The sequence below is a fragment of the Ambystoma mexicanum genome, chromosome 2p (assembly GCF_040938575.1).
Source record: "Ambystoma mexicanum isolate Mex_15411 chromosome 2p, UKY_AmexF1_1, whole genome shotgun sequence".
In the NCBI taxonomy this organism is placed as follows: Eukaryota; Metazoa; Chordata; class Amphibia; order Caudata; family Ambystomatidae; genus Ambystoma; species Ambystoma mexicanum.
In genome coordinates, this window is record NC_090923.1 from 1,412,680,496 (window position 1) to 1,412,699,079 (window position 18,584).

Below are 18,584 nucleotides of genomic sequence, written 5' to 3' on the forward strand. Positions count from 1 at the left end.
CCTTTACTTTTCAGCTCCTTGTTATTTTGCAAAACGAACATACACACCTGTGGCACCTATAGCAGCCTTCTAAAAGAATGTATTTTTCTATGTATTTGTATATCTTACATATATGGATCTTTGGTATCTCTATATCTATGCATCTACATATCTATATATCAACAAGGGGAAAACTTTAAAGTGCAGTTAAGGTGACTAAACATAATGCAACAAAACCGTTGAAATTGAGTACATTGAGAAACTCAGTACCGGCTTAACTCTGCACGTACCAGTTGATCTCCTCTATAATGCTTTCAATATATATGTGCTCTTGAGCTATGCAACGAGAACCTGCTGAGTTAAGAAGGTCCTGAGTTTCCCAATGCGTGAATTTCAATGGTTTTGTTGCTATTTTTAGTCACCTTGGGGGCGTGGCTTGGCAGCCATGGAATAGGCTGCTCTTTTTGAGAGCTCCCGTATCCGATAATTGATCCGTGAATTCGCACACTCTCAAGCTGTCAATTTTAAAAAGAAAGTGGACAAGAATCAATAGGAAAGGGAGCAGCGCTGAATGTATCGTCTTTCGCGAAGATCGGATGTCAGGGAAAGAAGTTATGCAACATTGTTACCTCCGACGGGGAAGGAAAGGCTGACTGCAAAATGGCGGCGGAGAAAGAACAAAGGAATCTCCAGGAGCCTGCATCGCGTCAACGGTAATGAGCTCTGCAGCGGTGGTGAGAAGTGGCTATCCGAGAGTGAAGGACAGCCAGCGCATACATGAGGAGAACAAAGCGTAGGAGCGCCCAGACTGCCGAGAACAAAGTGGAAGATCTCGCAGGTGCCGGTGGACCCAATTTCAATAAAGGCGAGTGCGCGCACAGCGCTATAAGGTCCGTGGCTCCCTGCCATGCAAATGCTGAGCGCTCGGAAAGCTGACTAATGCAGCCGACAAGGACACTGCGACGCTGAAACAAAGTAATAACACACCACGGCAGAACGAATAAGTGCGGTGGGTGGGATGCGGACATGCGGATGATCAGCTGAACTAAGGAAGAGACACAGGAGCATGCTAGTGGGCTGGTCACGGCACTGGGAAACCCTGCTGTTTACGGAGGTGCATATCCCAAAATTGTATGTTGAATTGGACCGTCTGGCCCTGCATGGCCGAAATGCCCTTTGCAGCGCCCAATAGCACGAGCTGCAGACGAGCATTTAATGTGAACACACGTGAGTGAAGCGCCGGAGTGCCTGCATCAAGGCGACTGAGAGGGAGCACCCCGTGGATGTCAGCGAGCCCACTCTTGGCACAAGCGAGGGCATGAGCTGCGCCACGCATCCCGGAGCCCCCCTAGACACAGGTACCAGGGACTCGGAGGAAAGGCTGAAGCCAGCTGCATAGTCGCTGAAGCAAAGAAAGCAGCTTAAAAGCAGCGGGACAGTGGTGCAACACGCCTGGAGCATACATATAATAGAATGGACTGGTGACCGTGTTACAGGGAAAGTGCATTGCGCAAGAGGAGCGGATACAGAATTGTGAGTTGGCTGAGGCAAAGTGAAGGCAATCCCACGAGCCACAACACACCAATGCCATGGAGCCTGAAAGCGAAATACAGAAGTAAAACTATCCTAAATGAATCCTCTGTAGCTTGACCCAACCACTGTGACAGAAGGCGGGGACGCCAACATTAAAATACAGTGTGATGACAAGAGCTGGGAAGTGACCTGCAAGCTGGTAGCAACAACACTGGGACTTTGGGCTACTCATGTGATGATAGAGATAGGTACAGGCAAGTGAGCTCCTGGCATAGTGAGGAGGTGACTCCTGGAGGACAATGCGGAAACAGTGGTGGGACACACTGTGCAAGACCCAAAGACGGGTGAAAACCTGCAGAGGAATACAGACGGGAACGCGGCCTGTGCACCAGACCCAAAGGAAATAACCGGACAGAAATGTCGGTGAGAGGGGGCAAGGCTAAAGGCAAACAGCCCACAATGGATATTTTTGCTAAATCGCAGCAGTCGCCCGCCACCCAAACGCAAAGTGGGACCATTGCATCCACTGGAGAGGCTACGTCAAGCGACAATCACATGAATTTGGCAGCCATAACGGAACTGAAAGCCTCGTGTGGGACGGCGATGGCAGAATTAAGGACTGCACTAGAAATGAAAATAGATGCGGTTGGAGTGGAGGTCAACTTACTAAGGCAAGATGTAAGAACACTGGCGGAAAGGACCAGTGGCCTGGAGAGTGCCGTGAAAATCAACACAGATACTAGCAAGGACAACTCCAAGGCACTAATTAGTAATGGTTGTAGGCTAGAGCCCAATATGTGCGCTCCGCACGTCTGAATTAAAATGGAAAGTTATGCTGCGTCGCTAAGGTCAAAAAGGGCTGCGGACGCCTACTGATACGCAGTAAATATAATGTGTATTGAGTGTTGACCAGCAAATCGCGCTCACTCCATAAGCTACATTGAAATAGACAATGTCAATCAAGTCCTCAAAGATGATCCTTAAATAAATATAAAGATGTAGTTTATTGAGTCCTCCAATCAGCCGACACGTGTTTCGACAGATGTGTCGTTATCAAGGCTGGTAATATACAATGACAAATAATGATTTACACATTAAAATCATAAATGAAATTCCATATATATGATAATTATATCACAAAATTCTTTTGTAAAGTCAATATTAACATCGTATCATTGAAAAAATTGTTTTGTTTTAACATACCCATTACATGGTCATCGATATAGAATGTTGCAGGTAGGTTCATAGAGGGGAAAACATGAGGGCATAAAGTTAATAAAGCTAATTATAAGTGTGGTAATTCGAACATGCACAGCATAGTTGTGGACAGCACTTGAAAATGACATCAATGTGAATTCTCCCAAAGCGGACTACCCGTAGAGTGAGTTTCCCCACTGAAACACCATAAGTGTAGTCTATGATAAGTAAGATTCATTGTTGTAATCTCATGCCCCTAGAATTGTGACTTGTGAAAAAAGAGCGAAAGAACAAAGTTGCCCACCTATTGTATTTGTCCTCTCAAATTTTGTTGATTCGGCAAAAAGGCGAAATTCGTTGCATCAATGCAGATTTCTGTAGTGTTCCTGCCATTCAATTGTATAGTATAAGTTTAGATCGTACGTATTAGCATAAATGAATTCAGCAAGTAACTTGGTGGTATAAAACGAACGCTCACCTGGTCAAGGGCTAAATCCCTGAAGTGTTCGGTGCGCGGGCAGCAAAACTTGTGCCTCCGTCTATTGCGTTCATATATACTTGGTGAAATGAGAATCACCCTGTGCATAAAAGGCTCTAATTGGGCATGCGCGCATAGCGGGCCACTACTCAATTTGCGCATGCTTAGTTCACATAACAGTGCAACGCTATTGCGCATGCGTAGATAACCAGATTCAAACTAATTATTCGTTTGGTCCTTATATTGAGTGATGCTTAGCAGCAAATCCTGTTGGATGCAAGATGTGGTTGTTAATAGAGTATTGTATATGATTACAGGACTATTCGAGGTCTGTTAGTATTATATTTGCCATTAATTCGAAATGAAGTAGAATTACCCCAAGTATGCTGTCCAGAACTAAGCATCGCATTTCATGTTAAATGAACACTGATCGTTTTTAAATTCATCTAATCATATGCAAAAACTCCACTCTACTGAGTAAATGTCATCGTATGGTCATATTAATCCATCTCAAATTGATACATTCATAAAATCTGTTACGCAGAAGGGAGCATTCACAAAAAGACATGCATCTCATGGTCGGTATTGAGACCGATATATGTACACCGATAGAGGCATATGCATTTGGCCTTCAATTGTCTAAGTCTTAAAGTGATATCTCCTCCTCTTTTGCTCGGTTTCACCTTCATGAGTCCAACAAAATGTATGTCACTCTTGTTAGCTGTTTGGTGTTCAGTCTGCCAATGAAGAGCTAAAGGCAATCTGGCCAAACTAGCCAAATGTTCCCGTATGCGGAAACGCAGCTGTCTAATTGTGGAAACTATATAAGCCTTATCACAAACACATTTTAAAGCATAAACTACATGGGTGCTTTTGCAGTTAATGAAATCTTTGATCTGTATATTGTTACCATTAAGTACCGTATTGTAAATAGCATTGCAATCTGCATATTTGCATACAGAGCAGGTTCCACATTTGTGGAAACCTGTGGGGGCAGGTAACCAAGTGGAGGTCACATTAGTGTTGGTGTTTTTAAACTGTAGAAATGAAGGGCTTAATTTATCCCGTAGTGTTGTGGATTTGGTAAAGACAAATTTAGGTTTGTCAGCCAGGAAAGGTCTTATGTCTTTATCCAGGAGTAATAGATTCCAATGTCTGTGTAACAGCTTGTACAAAATTCTGGAGTCCCTTGAGTATTTGGTGATAACATCAACTGTTCTATGTGGGTTGGCTTCATGTTTAGCAAGCTGTAATGTGGTGGATCTAGCAAGTGAACAGTATTTGTTGAGACTTCTCTTAACATTATCTTGAGTGTAACCTCTTTGATGGAATCGAGTTGAAAGAAGTTCACATTCCTGTTTGAAGTATTCATCTCTATTACAGTTCCTACGTGCCCTATAAAATTCCCCATTTGGAATGTTCTGAATTGTTGATAACCGATGACAACTCGTAGAGTGAAGAGTAGAGTTGACTGGTCTGGTCCTGTTAAAGAACTGCCCAAATTCTATTCATACATTAATACCAAAACGTATGGTATCAAATTCACGGCACAACACAGTATTCACACTATTGACTTCCTGGACTTAACAATCTTTATAGAAGATGGGATAATTAACACTAAGACTTTTCGCAAACCATCTGAGGTCAACTCTACTCTTCACTCTACGAGTTGTCATCGGTTATCAACAATTCAGAACATTCCAAATGGGGAATTTTATAGGGCACATAGGAACTGTAATAGAGATGAAGACTTCAAACAGGAATGTGAACTTCTTTCAACTCGATTCCATCAAAGATGTTACACTCAAGATAATGTTAAGAGAAGTCTCAACAAATACTGTTCACTTGCTAGATCCACCACATTACAGCTTGCTAAACATGAAGCCAACCCACATAGAACAGTTGATTTTATCACCAAATACTCAAGGGACTCCAGAATTTTGTATAAGCTGTTACACAGACATTGGAATCTATTACTCCTGGATAAAGACATAAGACCTTTCCTGGCTGACAAACCTATATTTGTCTTTACCAAATCCACAACACTACGGGATAAATTAAGCCCTTCATTTCTACAGTTTAAAAACACCAACACTAATGTGACCTCCACTTGGTTACCTGCCCCCACAGGTTTCCACAAATGTGGAACCTGCTCTATATGCAAATATGCAGATTGCAATGCTATTTACAATACGGTAGTTAATGGTAACAATATACAGATCAAAGATTTCATTAACTGCAAAAGCACCCATGTAGTTTATGCTTTAAAATGTGTTTGTGATAAGGCTTATATAGGTTCCACAATTAGACAGCTGCGTTTCCGCATACGGGAACATTTGGCTAGTTTGGCCAGCCAGGACCCCAGATTGCCTTTAGCTCTTCATTGGCAGACTGAACACCAAACAGCTAATAAGAGTGACATACGTTTTGTTGGACTCATGAAGGTGAAACCGAGCAAAAGAGGAGGAGCTATCACTTTAAGACTTGGACAATTGGAGGCCAAATGCATATGCCTCTATCGGTGTAAATATATCGGTCTCAATACCGACCATGAGATGCATGTCTTTTTGTGAATGCTCCCTTCTGCGTAACAGATTTTATGAATGTATCAATTTGAGATGGATTAATATGACCATACGATGACATTTACTCAGTAGAGTGGAGTTTTTGCATATGATTAGATGAATTTAAAAACGATCAGTGTTCATTTAACATGAAATGCGATGCTTAGTTCTGGAAGCATACTTGGGGTAATTCTACTTCATTTCGAATTAATGGCAAATATAATACTAACAGACCTCGAATAGTCCTGTAATCATATACAATACTCTATTAACAACCACATCTTGCATCCAACACGATTTGCTGCTAAGCATCACTCAATATAAGGACCAAACAAATAATTAGTTTGAATCTGGTTATCTACGCATGCGCAATAGCGTTGCACTGTTATGTGAACTAAGCATGCGCGAATTGAGTAGTGGCCCCGCTATGCGCGCATGCCCAATTAGAGCCTTTTATGCGCAGAGTGATTCTCATTTCACCAACTATATATGAACGCAATAGACGGAGGCACAAGTTTTGCTGCCCGCGCACCGAACACTTCAGGGATTTAGCCCTTGACCAGGTGAACATTCGTTTTCTACCACCAAGTTACTTGCTAAATTCATTTATGCTAATACGTACGATCTAAACTTATACTATACAATTGAATGGCAGGAACACTACAGAAATCTGCATTGATGCAACGAATTTCGCCTTTTTGCCGAATCAACAAAATTTGAGAGGACAAATACAATAGGTGGGCAACTTTGTTCTTTCGCTCTTTTTTCACAAGTCACAATTCTAGGGGCATGAGATTACAACAATGAATCTTACTTATCATAGATTACACTTATGGTGTTTCAGTGGGGAAACTCACTCTATGGGTAGTCCGCTTTGGGAGAATTCACATTGATGTCATTTTCAAGTGCTGTCCACAACTATGCTGTGCATGTTCGAATTACCACACTTATAATTAGCTTTATTAACTTTATGCCCTCATGTTTTCCCCTCTATGAACCTACCTGCAACATTCTATATCGATGACCATGTAATGGGTATGTTAAAACAAAACAATTTTTTCAATGATACGATGTTAATATTGACTTTACGAATGAATTTTGTGATATAATTATCATATATATGGAATTTCATTTATGATTTTAATGTGTAAATCATTATTTGTCATTGTATATTACCAGCCTTGATAACGACACATCTGTCGAAACACGTGTCGGCTGATTGGAGGACTCAATAAACTACATCTATATATTTATTTAAGGATCATCTTTGAGGACTTGATTGACATTGTCTATTTCAATGTAGCTTATGGAGTGAGCGCGATTTGCTGGTCAACACTCAATGCACAACTCCAAGGCAGTCCACATACTGAAGCAGCAGGTAGCCAACCTGGAGAATCGAGCAGAGGAGGCGGAAGGAAGAGCAAGACGCAACAATATGCGCGTGGTTGGCCTACCAGAAGGGGAAGAAGGCCAAGACCCCACAAACTATGTGGAAAACATGATCCTGCAGGAGATAGGTGTAAATAAGCTCTCCCAAGGATTTGCGGTCGAACGTGCACACTTGGCCTTGATGAGAAAACCACAACCTGGAACCCCTCCGAGAGCAATTATAGCGAAGATCCTGAATTATAGAGACAGGGAAAAGATCTTGGAGTTCTTCAGGAAAGGGGGGACGATAAAGAGAGCATCTGCGACCATCACTGCATATCCTGATTACACTATGCTAGTCCAGAGACAACGCTATAGCTATGTAGCAATCAAGAGGAGACTGCGCACGGCTGGATTTAAATATATGCTGTTGTACCCCGCTAAACTCAAGATTCTTTACAAAGACAAAGCGCACTTTTTTGATAGACCAGAAGATGCAGCGACGTGACTGGATGCACATGGCTGTCCGGAGCAGAATGAGGAGCAGGGTCCCGGAAGTAACGATAAGGGATCTAACAGCCATGCATATTGAGAATAAGGTGTGGGGTGGTGGGTTGCTGCATTATGAGACATTTGAACATGTTGGACTGGAATATAGAATGTGTAACGAAAGAAGGAGAGTGGAAGGTGCAATGAGCTTGATCTTTGAATAGGGAGCAAAGGGACGGAGACAACTTACCCCCAAGAGTCAGATTAGGAGGACCGCCACTAGGGCGATATCTCCCTGCTGAGCCGCAAGTAAGGCAACTGCCAGAAAGGGCTAGATGTGGGGGTGCTAGAGATCCAGGGATGGAGCTGGGCAACAGTTGGGGAAGCAGGGTAAGTTGGGGCAAGGGAGGGAGAGTGAAAGAGGGAAGTTGGGGAAAGGTTGGGGAGTGTGATGGGGCGGGGAAGGGAGGGGGGTGGGAGAGGGCGGGAGTTGGGGTAGTGTTAGTAGTTAGGAGAAGTTTGTATTGGGGAACAAGCCTACACAAAAAAGGGACCAACTGAGACCTGATGGAACTGGTGGGTACTTGGGGAGGGAGGGGAGAGACCCGGATATGCTATGGGAGATCTTAAAGTAGTCACCTGGAATGTGAGAGGGCTCAATAGCTATTTAAAAAGAAATAAGGTCATGATGTATTTGCGCAGGCAGAAAATAGACATAGCCTTGTTGCAGGAGACTCACCTGACGAAAGAAAAATTGGAGGTGGTCCGGAAGAAGTGGAGAAGGATTGTTGTGGGTGCAACATACTCGACGTATGATAGAGGGGTAATTACCTGGGTGGCACCGCATGTACTCTATAGTGGAAGCAGATGGGAGGATGGTAATATTAAAGGGGTTGGTGGAAAACAAGGAGATATGTGTTATAAACACTGATGCCCCGAATCAGGATACAATGGCATACTTCAGAACCATATATAGTAAATTCAGCGCGAGCCTGGGAGAGGCGGTGATCTGGGGAGGAGATTTTAATTGTGTAATAGACCCAAAGATAGATAGATCAGACTCCAAAATAGATAGATCGACCCCAGCAGCCAGGATACTGCAGTCTTTGATAACAGACTTCGGGTTGGAGGACGCATGGAGAATACACTATCCGCAAGATCGACAATATTCGCATTATTCATCTCCCCAGAATCTACACACTAGATTGGACTATGTGTTTGTCACGCATGAGTTAACGACAGAAATAGTACAGATAGAATATAAGGCTTGGGTCCTATCGGACCATTCGCCGCTGATATTGACATGGCAGTATCGACCCCGAGGGCGAAAATACCGATGTGGCGTCTCCGAACGGAAGCGCTGAAGGACAACATTTTCAGGGAGGACATGAGAGAGGAAATAATAAGCTATTTCGAGACCAATACAGGTAGTGTGGAGTCAGTGGTTGTTCTCTGGGAAGCCTTTAAGTGGTGAGGGGGATAGCAATAGCCAAGTCCAAAGGGCTACAAGGAGGGATCGTAGCAGACCTACAAGAAACGGAAAGGGAGCTGGAAGAGGCATTGAAAGGGAGAGGTAGCACCAAAGATGATAATGAAGCAATACAGAAATGCGCGGGATATTGGGAAAGGCTGTGCAATCTAAACTATAAAAAATACATAGAGAGACAGCATGCGGGGGGAGATAAACCAGGGAGAGTTCTGGCATGGTTATACAAAAGTGAGACTCCCAGACCAGTAATCAGGACAATAGTGAAAGAAAATGGAAGTATAGCAGACACCAGGAGGAAGTGAATCAAGAATTTGTAAACTATTACCATACCCTGTATGGGGATGTGGAGGAAAGTGATAATAAGGAAATAAGTGAAATTTTAGAGGATATAGGATTGCCGCAGATTAGTGTTGAAGAACGAGAAGAGCTAGACGCACCAATTACTCTAGAGGAACTGGAAAAAGTGGTGAGGCAGTTACCCACTAGTAAGACCCCAGGGACTGATGGACTCCCCAGCGAATTTTATAAGATGTATAAAAATGAGGTACTCCCACCACTCTTGGAAATGCTCAACGAAGCATACGAAGTTGGGAAGCTACCAGAGTCCTTGAGAGAAGCGATAATCATACCGCTCCCCAAACCCAATAAGCCTGGTGGTGGGTCCGGCTCCTACAGACCCTTGTTGATGTTGAACCAGGACAGCAAAATACTGACGGCGGTCCTGGCAAACAGAATGAAGAGAGTCATTACTAAATTACTACATCCCGATCAAACTGGTTATGTCCCCAACAGGAACATATCCAACAATCTCAGGCGACTCCATCGAGTCATTGAATACACAAACGAAGAGACAAATGAAATGTCAATTGTGTCGCTGGACACAATAAAGGCTTTCGACTCTGTCTGGCCATGGTTGATTGCTACCTTGACAAATTATGGAATAGGGCCGGGGTACCTAAGATGGGCCAAATTGCTATATAGCGAACCGCTGGCTAGAGTGAAGACAGGAGCAGTTATATTAGAGAGGTGGCAGCTTAGTAGAGGCACCAAACAGGGATGCCCATGGTCCCCCATGTTGTATATCCTGGCCTTCGAGCCTTTGGCGATATATCTGAGGCAGCAATATGACACAATAGGCATCGTCATTAAAGGAGAACCGCATTTAATTTCCTTGTATGCTGATGACATGTTGTATCTGCGCTACCCGGAAGAAAACCTACAGTATGTCCTGGAAGTGCTGGGCCGATTTGCAGGGCTCTCGGGCATAGCAGTGAACCCCAAAAAGTCCTGTGTGTTTCCATTGGGGAGGTATAAAGGGATCCCGCTAGAGCAATTACCGATCCTCCAGATACCATGAGAGGTCAGCACGTTTTGATATCTTGGAATAGACATATACCATACGGTAGAAGCAGAGCACCAACACAATTCTGAGAAAGCCGTACAGAATATAGAAAATAACATGAGATTTTGGGTGAAACTTCCCTTGGCGATGATGGGTAGAGGGGCAATGCTTAAAATGGTGGTCCTGCCAAGACTGTTGCATTACTTTGGGAATATCCCATATTTGATATCTAAGCGATTCTTTGCTAAGGTGAGCAGTATGTGTAGGGAATTCCTTTGACAAGGGACAAGGAACAGGATGGCCCTTTGGAAGCTGCAAAACTCACACGAGAAAGGAGGCATTAAACTACCAAATTATGAGATCTATTATATAGCAAGCCAACTCCAGTACGTAGCTAAATGGCTTTCTGAGGAGCCGACCTCAGAAGCCAGGTTGTTCCAACAGGATTGTGCCCCATTCTTCCTTAGAGATGATGTGGTTGCCTTAAGCGGACATGGAAGGGCGCCCGAGAATGATGGTACTTGGGTGGGAAATATGGCGGAGAGCGTGTAAGATGGTGGATGTCCCTTATCCATGCTCCCCGTAGGTGCCATTGGTAGCTCTGGCGGGAAAAGAAAAACAACTAAGATTAATGATTAGGAAGCATTGGGAGACTGTGGGGATAGCGACTTTGGGGGATATATGGCAAGAAGGGAATATAAGGGATTTTGAGGGGCTGGTGGAAGAAACAGGGGTACATGCAGGACAGTATATTACATATGATAGGGTGGTGCAGCGGATCAAAGAGACATGGCCTGAAGAAATACTATCGAGTGAACCGGATACCGCCATAGACACAATGTACGACATAGCAGAGGGGCGTCACGAAATATCAAGAATATATGAGCTGATGATGACCAAGGCGGGAAAGGAAGTGGTACAACTTAGATAAGATTGGGAAGAAGAAGTGGGGGCCCCAATGAGTGACGGGATGTGGGAGCGCGCTCAGATATATCACAAAAAAGTGTCGGGAAATGCCAGGGTACAGCAGATACAATTATACATCACCCACAGGGTGTATATGACGCCAAAAAGGATAGCTAAATTTAAAAACGCAGGGCGACAATCATGCCCCAAATGTATTGAAGGAAATGCTGGAATGGTACACATGTTTTGGTCATGCCCAGAAATAGAATGTTTTTGGGGAGAAGCAGCACATAGGATGGAAGATAAAGGGATCAAAATAGAGATAGATACAGTATGTGCTTGCCTATTGGGAGGGTTCCCTAGATCACATAAGCTAAAGCATGTGAGTAAACTGAAAGATCTGGTGTATGTACTAGCAAAGAGGAAAATTGCAATGGGATGGAAAGTATGTCATAGACCAAGAATAGAAACGTGGTGGAAGGATCTACAAAAATGGACAGAGGCGGAAACAGCAGTATGGCAAGAGGCGAGTAATGTTGGGGGGGGGGGGGGGCGGGGAAGAAGCAGGAACCTTTATGGCCTGGAAACAACTAATTGCAGAATTATTTGGGCCCACACATGACGGGGCTAGTGACCAGGACTCACCGGGAGTTATCGATGTAGAAACCCTATCACATGGTGAAGAAACGGAACAGGAAGGAAAGTAGGCTTGAGGGGAGGGTGGTAAGGGGTGGAACACAGTGGACAAGATAAAATGATGTGTATTAATATTGTCAAGAGCACTGTAAGCTTGGTTTGTGTTGGTTGTAATAAAATCAATAAAAAGTGTTTTAAAAAAAATGTTTAGTCACCTTAACTGCACTTTAAGTAAAGTTTTTCCTTGTATTTCAAGGGTTTTGTCATACCATATTTTTTTTGGTGCCGGCACGCCTTTGGCCATGCCCACTGTATATTTTACGGTGCCACTACAACACCCTTTGGTCATGCCCATTGTATTTATTTTGGCGCCACTGGCCAGCCGCCGTGGCCAGTGTATTTTTTTGTCGCCACTGGATTTACTTTAAATCAGTACCGTGCAACTAGCTATGGCCTTCTGCCATGCCCACTGTATATTCTAAAACACTAGAGCCCTCGGCTGTGCCCACTGTAGTTTTTAAATCACTCATTGGCCACTAGCCATAGCCTTCGGCCAAGGCCAGTGGGCCCTTTTAAATGTTTTTTATTTTACACTAATCCTTTTTTTGTTAACTTTTTCCCCAAACCTGTGACCAAACTACCAATATACTATTATCAGTAGTTTCAGATAGTTGCGATTATCGGGAAAAACAGCAGAAAAAAACGTGTGTTCCCCATGAGCCCCGCTCGCTTGTCAAGTGTCCCTCTTCTCATGGCAAGGGCCCCCACTGCCACAAAGTCCCGTTTGCCTCCCTAGCCCACTGCCATACCCCCTCAAATACTTGTTGTTCCGTGTGACACACGTTATTGCCCAATCTCGTTTTCTCTGCTAGGCACGTTTATCGGACTGGATAAACGCAGCTACGGTAAAATGTTTATACTGCAAACTCGGTCCCCAGCCCACCTCCTACTCCCAAATTTCACATGGTGCTCTCTCCCCTCTGCCCCCACCTCTAGCCTGCCATTTTTCTGCTTTTCTTCTTCTGATAATTGCAGTAATAGCCGCGGCTATCCCCCACATCTGGAGCAAAAAAAGTTGGCAGCTTTTTCATTTCTGAAAACCCTCTTTACCACAATGCATCTGGGGGACATCACTATTTTTGGGGGAGAAGGAGGCACCCCTTTCTCCATCAAATATTTAAAAAACTTCTGTACAGAATAACCCCAAACCACAAAAGGATCGCGAGTCAATGCTTTGTCGTCCCCAAGTTGTTTGAAACCTGGTCCAAATCAGTCCAGCGGTTTCTACTGTGCACTAGAGCAGAAACTAACCTTTTTTGTCCATGGGAAAATGAATGGGGAGTAAGCAGAAAGTCCTTTTTTTGTTTTCTTAATAACCTTTTTTTAATGGATCTTTACCAACCTTTCCATTCTAGGGGTGGTGGAGGGGGGCATAAACAGTTGTCTGCAAAATGTCAGCCAAATCCGTTGTACAATGGTGGCTGTATGAGGGAAGATCACATGGGACACAGCACCCCCCTTTTCCTTTTAGGGATGTTCCATCCATCCCTCCTACCTTAATGGCCTATTGTGATAATCCCCTCCAACAACCCACAAGACTTGCTGATGGCATCTTTCCTAAAAGCATGTAACCAGTAGAATGACAAGAACTGATTTTCAAACCCATGTACATGAACCCTTTGAAAATACTTGGACAAGGAAGAGGAGTGGAGTTATGAAGATCACTAGAACACGGAAGCAAACGCTGCGCTCTAGTTGTTAAAAAGAAACATGCATTGCCAGGACAATTAAAATGCAGACAGGTGAAGCCAACAAGAGAGAGGTTGATAGGAGCAGGTGGGACACATCAGCTGGAGAGAAGGTTTGGAGAGAGTTTCCTCCGAACGCCGACTGGGAGGTCGGTGTATGGCGTGCAGCTTGGGCAAGAAGGCACAAGCAGGGAGAAGACAGTGTCCGGACCGGGGACATCTCCCAGAGAGCTCCGGAGTCGTGGGGCGAGATGAGAAGCTGATGCAGGGGCTTCACACCGGTGCGTAGAGCTGGAGCGCCAAAGAAACACTGTGCTGCTGCTGGAGAGTGCTGTTAAGGGGATGTGAAGCCGACGAAACCTGAGAATGACACAGACAAGACGAGATGCTGTCAAACAGGCTTTGCACTGGCGTGGAGCACCAGGGTGCTGCAGGAGCACCGTACCGCTGCTGGGGAAAGCTGCCCAACCACTGTGGAAGCCAGAAACAGACCCGAACGAGAGCAGATAAAGCGGAACATGAGACACTATACCGGTGATCCCACAGTGGAAGTTTGGGAACCGGGGAACTGTTATAAGAAAGCAAAGAAGGTGATTTTACTTACGGAGAGTAGGGAATGAGATAACACCTTTGTGCCTCCTCAATGATCTTCACAGTCCCAGTATTTGAAGAACTGGGAAATAAAGTAAAGTAAATTTAACAAAAGAGAAGATTATGAGAAGGAAGAAATTAAGAGACGATAAATACTTCTAGGCTTTTGTGCATAGTGTGCTGTTTGAAAGTCCTGGCAGGAGAGTATACCAGGCAAAGTCAAGTGTGTAAAAGTTAACTACCTAAGAGAAGCCTGGCAGGCGGGTATACCAGGCAAAGACAAGTGTGTAAAAGTCAACTACCTAAGAATGTCCTGGCAGGAGAGTATACAAGGCAAAGTAAAGTGTGTGAAAAGAACTTTATATGGTAAAAATAGAATCCCAAAGAAGATCCATGCCTTTAGGATTTGAGTAAACCTGAATGTCATAAAAAACCAGCAGAAAGAAGAAATTTCTCCTGGAGTTAATTGTGACAACAAGAGGAAGAAATTATTCTTTTATGCTACTAAGAAGTTGTTTCTTTGAAGTTTTGTTTTGCTTTGAAGAAACCAGGGGAACTGTGAACACTATCCACTTTGTTGAAGTTATACCTTTTTGTTGTACCTGAACATGTGTGCACTCTCAAGGTCAAAGACAAATCCTTCTCTCCCTTAAAGTTAGTTTCTGGAATGCGAGGGCTAGGATCGGATTGCGGATACAGGAAATTTTTGCTTTGGACATCTTGACACAGACCAGACCCTGAGTTTAGTTTGAGGTAGGGAAATACCTCCTAGAATAGGCATAGTTGGGCATTTTCCAACCATTTTATTATTTAAATAAAGGTTTATAGCAACCACTATGAGTCCTCTGTGTCCTTGTCTCATTCCTGGTTCCTCACAATATGATTGTATCATTATACATGTTTAATATGTATCTTTGCATCGATAGAGCTATGTATCTCTTTTCATGTATATATATTTCTCTGAATCTTTGCATCGTTTCTTACAGGGTACGTTTACTGCATGGGCTAAGTCACTTGGCTCTGGATTGGAAGCAAACAGAACTGGTCACTCTGGAAAGGAACACCTCCCTACCATTGAACAATGCTCAAACTGTTGCATGCTTAGAGTGGTCCAAAAAGTGAAACGTGTGGAATCCCCAATGTTGTACATATATCGCCCATGATGGTATGAGACTACCATTGGGTAGGCTGGCTTCTATTTCATACACCCGGACCATCCTTGTTCCATCCCATCCTTATGTCCTAAGAAACCTCAGTTAGACAAGATACAGTGTGTGTCAGGTCAAGCTTCATGCTTTCCAAGCTTAACGTCCATCAGAAGAGTCTCACAAGACCTGGTCAGCTTCACTAGAATTGGACTGGGTTTATACTGTGCTTTTTGACAAAAACTCTTTTTATTTATTAGCAGATGAAATTATGTTTGATCTATTTTACATTATTACTGAATGGAAATGTAGTTTAGTGCTTGTATCTGTATATAACACACACCAAGTGCACACATTTGCAATGGGGTACAGAATCACACAAGGTAATGGGAACACCAGGGGAAAAAGGAAAGAGCTATCTATATTATTGGTAAACAACCATTTGCCCAAAAATAGAACAGCAACCTTCAAATCCTTTAGAGATCCAACTGTAGAAGCTAAATCTTGCCTGATCCCTTTGGGTGCTTCAATGTTGATGATTTCTCAAATGCTTTCTTCTTCACGCACAACAACCTTTTATTTTTGTTGGAATGGTGCTCTTCCACCTCTTCCTAACAGGGGTAGACAACAAGCAGAAAAACAGGTTGGTTTAGGTTTGAGAAACCGTATATTTGACCACAACCACTGCTCCCAGGATTGACCCTGAATCACAGCAGGGAATCAAATATTACAATTTCACTGAACCTTTTAACAACAAAAGCAGTTTTGGGGCAAGATGGTACATTTGTAAGCAATATAATATAACATAAAGTCCAGAACAGGTGAATGGTACAGGTGATTGACAAAAAACAGGCATGCTTTATTCAAAAGCAAAAACGCTGGAGATAAATCTGCCCCGTAGCGGCAGAAAACTGCCAGTATTGCAAGCACAGTATACATTGAGAATATCATTTTCTTTTCTATGCTGTTTGCTTTTCAAACCAACTTGAAAACCCGGGGGTTCCTGCTAATCGCGTATGTAAGAACTGTATTACAATAATGGAGACCAATAGCGCTAAAGACAGTTGGGGTCATTGTGAATTTGCCGGTATCCGGGCGGTATTAACGCTGGGATACCAGTAAACGGTAATACTGTTACAAGCACTTGTCTGCCAGTATTGCAGGTAGATTACAAGTGCCATTTTAAACGGTAAATCCCCATTCCATGGTGTCTGATAGGACTCCATGGGGGGATTTTGCTGGTTTTATCAGAAACGGTATTACTGTGCTGGTAATACCGGCAGTGTTTTGCTAGTAGGGGGCGGATTTATCTCCAGCTCTTAGCTGGAGGTAAATCCTCCATCCGTTATTACAGGCACTTTCTCACCAGATCGGCAAACTTGTAATGACCCTAATGTCATTATTTATGGTGTTTGCTGTTCAAACCCAATTAATAACACAGGTGATCACGATAACAGCCTATGTAAAGAATGTATCTCACTAATGGAGACTGATAGCATTAAAGATGATAAAGACACAGCGGCTCACCCCTGCGCTAACATCGCTATGCAGGGTTTTACAGCCATAGTGGCAGGAGCATGTTTAAAACAAACATTTTACAGATGGTGCTACAGGCATAACATTGAGGATCCCCAACAGGATGCTCACAAATGTTTGGAAATATCTTACATGGGTAATTCGCTTCATAAAATATGTTACGTGTTGACCCCTAAATGCCTTGTAGAAATGATGCGGTTGATGCAGCCACTAACACAGCTAAGGTTTGGGAAAGGGACTGTGCAATGCGTGTCTAAAACATTGTGGGCTATAGAATTGGCAAATAACCCCCTTTCAAAAATAAAGCAGTAAAGCGGTGGCTGCTGTGTGCTAGAAGCAGCATTGAAAAAGTGGTTTATGAGTGGGAGGGGATAAAGTATACCCAAACTACGCGGGAAGACTGTGAATGTAGATGTTTTCACAATTTATTTACGCTTACTTGCAGGAAATAAAAAATGAACGCCTACTGGAATGTCGACATGTTTGCATATCAACGTGGTGAAATTCAGTGTGTCTATGAAGTAATGGTGTGTACTATGGAATTTGTAGCCCGACTGATCGGCGTAAAGCTTCTGAAAACCCTATGTGTAATGTGAATACAAATGTGAATCAGAATTGCTATTTTAAATGTGAATAAAAATCTGCTGTTGATTAAACATAGCTGTGACTTTATGTTCAGTGGTTATGGGGCAAACATGTCCACGCATGAAGCTGTTGAAAGTATAGTAGGATGCAGGGGGGGGGGGTGTTACTTGGTATGAAGGGGTTGAAAGCTTGTATCGTAAACTGCAAACCGATTGTAAGAATGTGTCATGGGGCGCTGTCGAGGCATGGCTTATGGAGCAGGGGCCCTATGCGCTTTACAACCCGGCCTGAAAACATTTAAAATGGTGACTGATTGTGGTATCTGACATTGATCAACAATGGCAGGCAGATATGATGGACGTGAGCCAGTTCAAGGGGGACAAAGACGGTTTTTGCTATATTCTAGCCATTATCGATGTCCTATCAAAATACACCTTTGTTGAGGCTTTAAAAAACAAGATGGGCCCCGGCATAGCGTTTGCTTTTAAATGCATATTTAACAGTGGGTAAGTACAAACTACAGACGGACGCTGGTAAGGAGTTTTTAAATAAACCGCTATAGAGTCTTCTAAAACAACAGGCGGTACATCAATTTGTAGCACACTCTGAAGTTAAAGTCTCTATTGTAGAATGTTTTATATGTGCCTTTAAAACATGATTCTTGCGTTTCCTCACAGCTAAAAACACCCGTCGATATATGTAAGTGTTGCCTGCATTTATAAATGTGTATAACAACACGCATCATAGATCTATTAAAACCATGCCCGCAGCTTTAACACCCCAGAATTCCTTGGAGGTCTGGAAAAAAACATACGGCGAAAGAATTTAAAAAAGGAGACACGAACACCCCTTAAAACGTGGGATCATGTGCGGATCTCGAAACACAAAGTCGTCTTTACAAAGCGGTATGAGCAGAACTACAGCAAAAAGGTCTTTATCATAAATGGAGTGACTCAGCTAGAGAATCTTTGTATATACAGACTAATTGATTATTCGGG

The 18,584-nt window shown here is 43.3% G+C and overlaps 1 long non-coding RNA gene across 1 annotated transcript in view; it reads left to right on the forward strand.

The window, feature by feature from the left end:
* Positions 1-17,657, forward strand: part of LOC138567563 (uncharacterized) — a 72,287-nt gene extending 54,630 nt beyond the window's left edge. Inside the window, exon 2 of the long non-coding RNA XR_011302250.1 lies at positions 15,307-17,657. This is a non-coding gene — a long non-coding RNA (uncharacterized lncRNA). The remainder of the gene's footprint in view (positions 1-15,306) is intronic.
* The last annotated feature ends 927 nt before the right edge of the window (positions 17,658-18,584 follow it).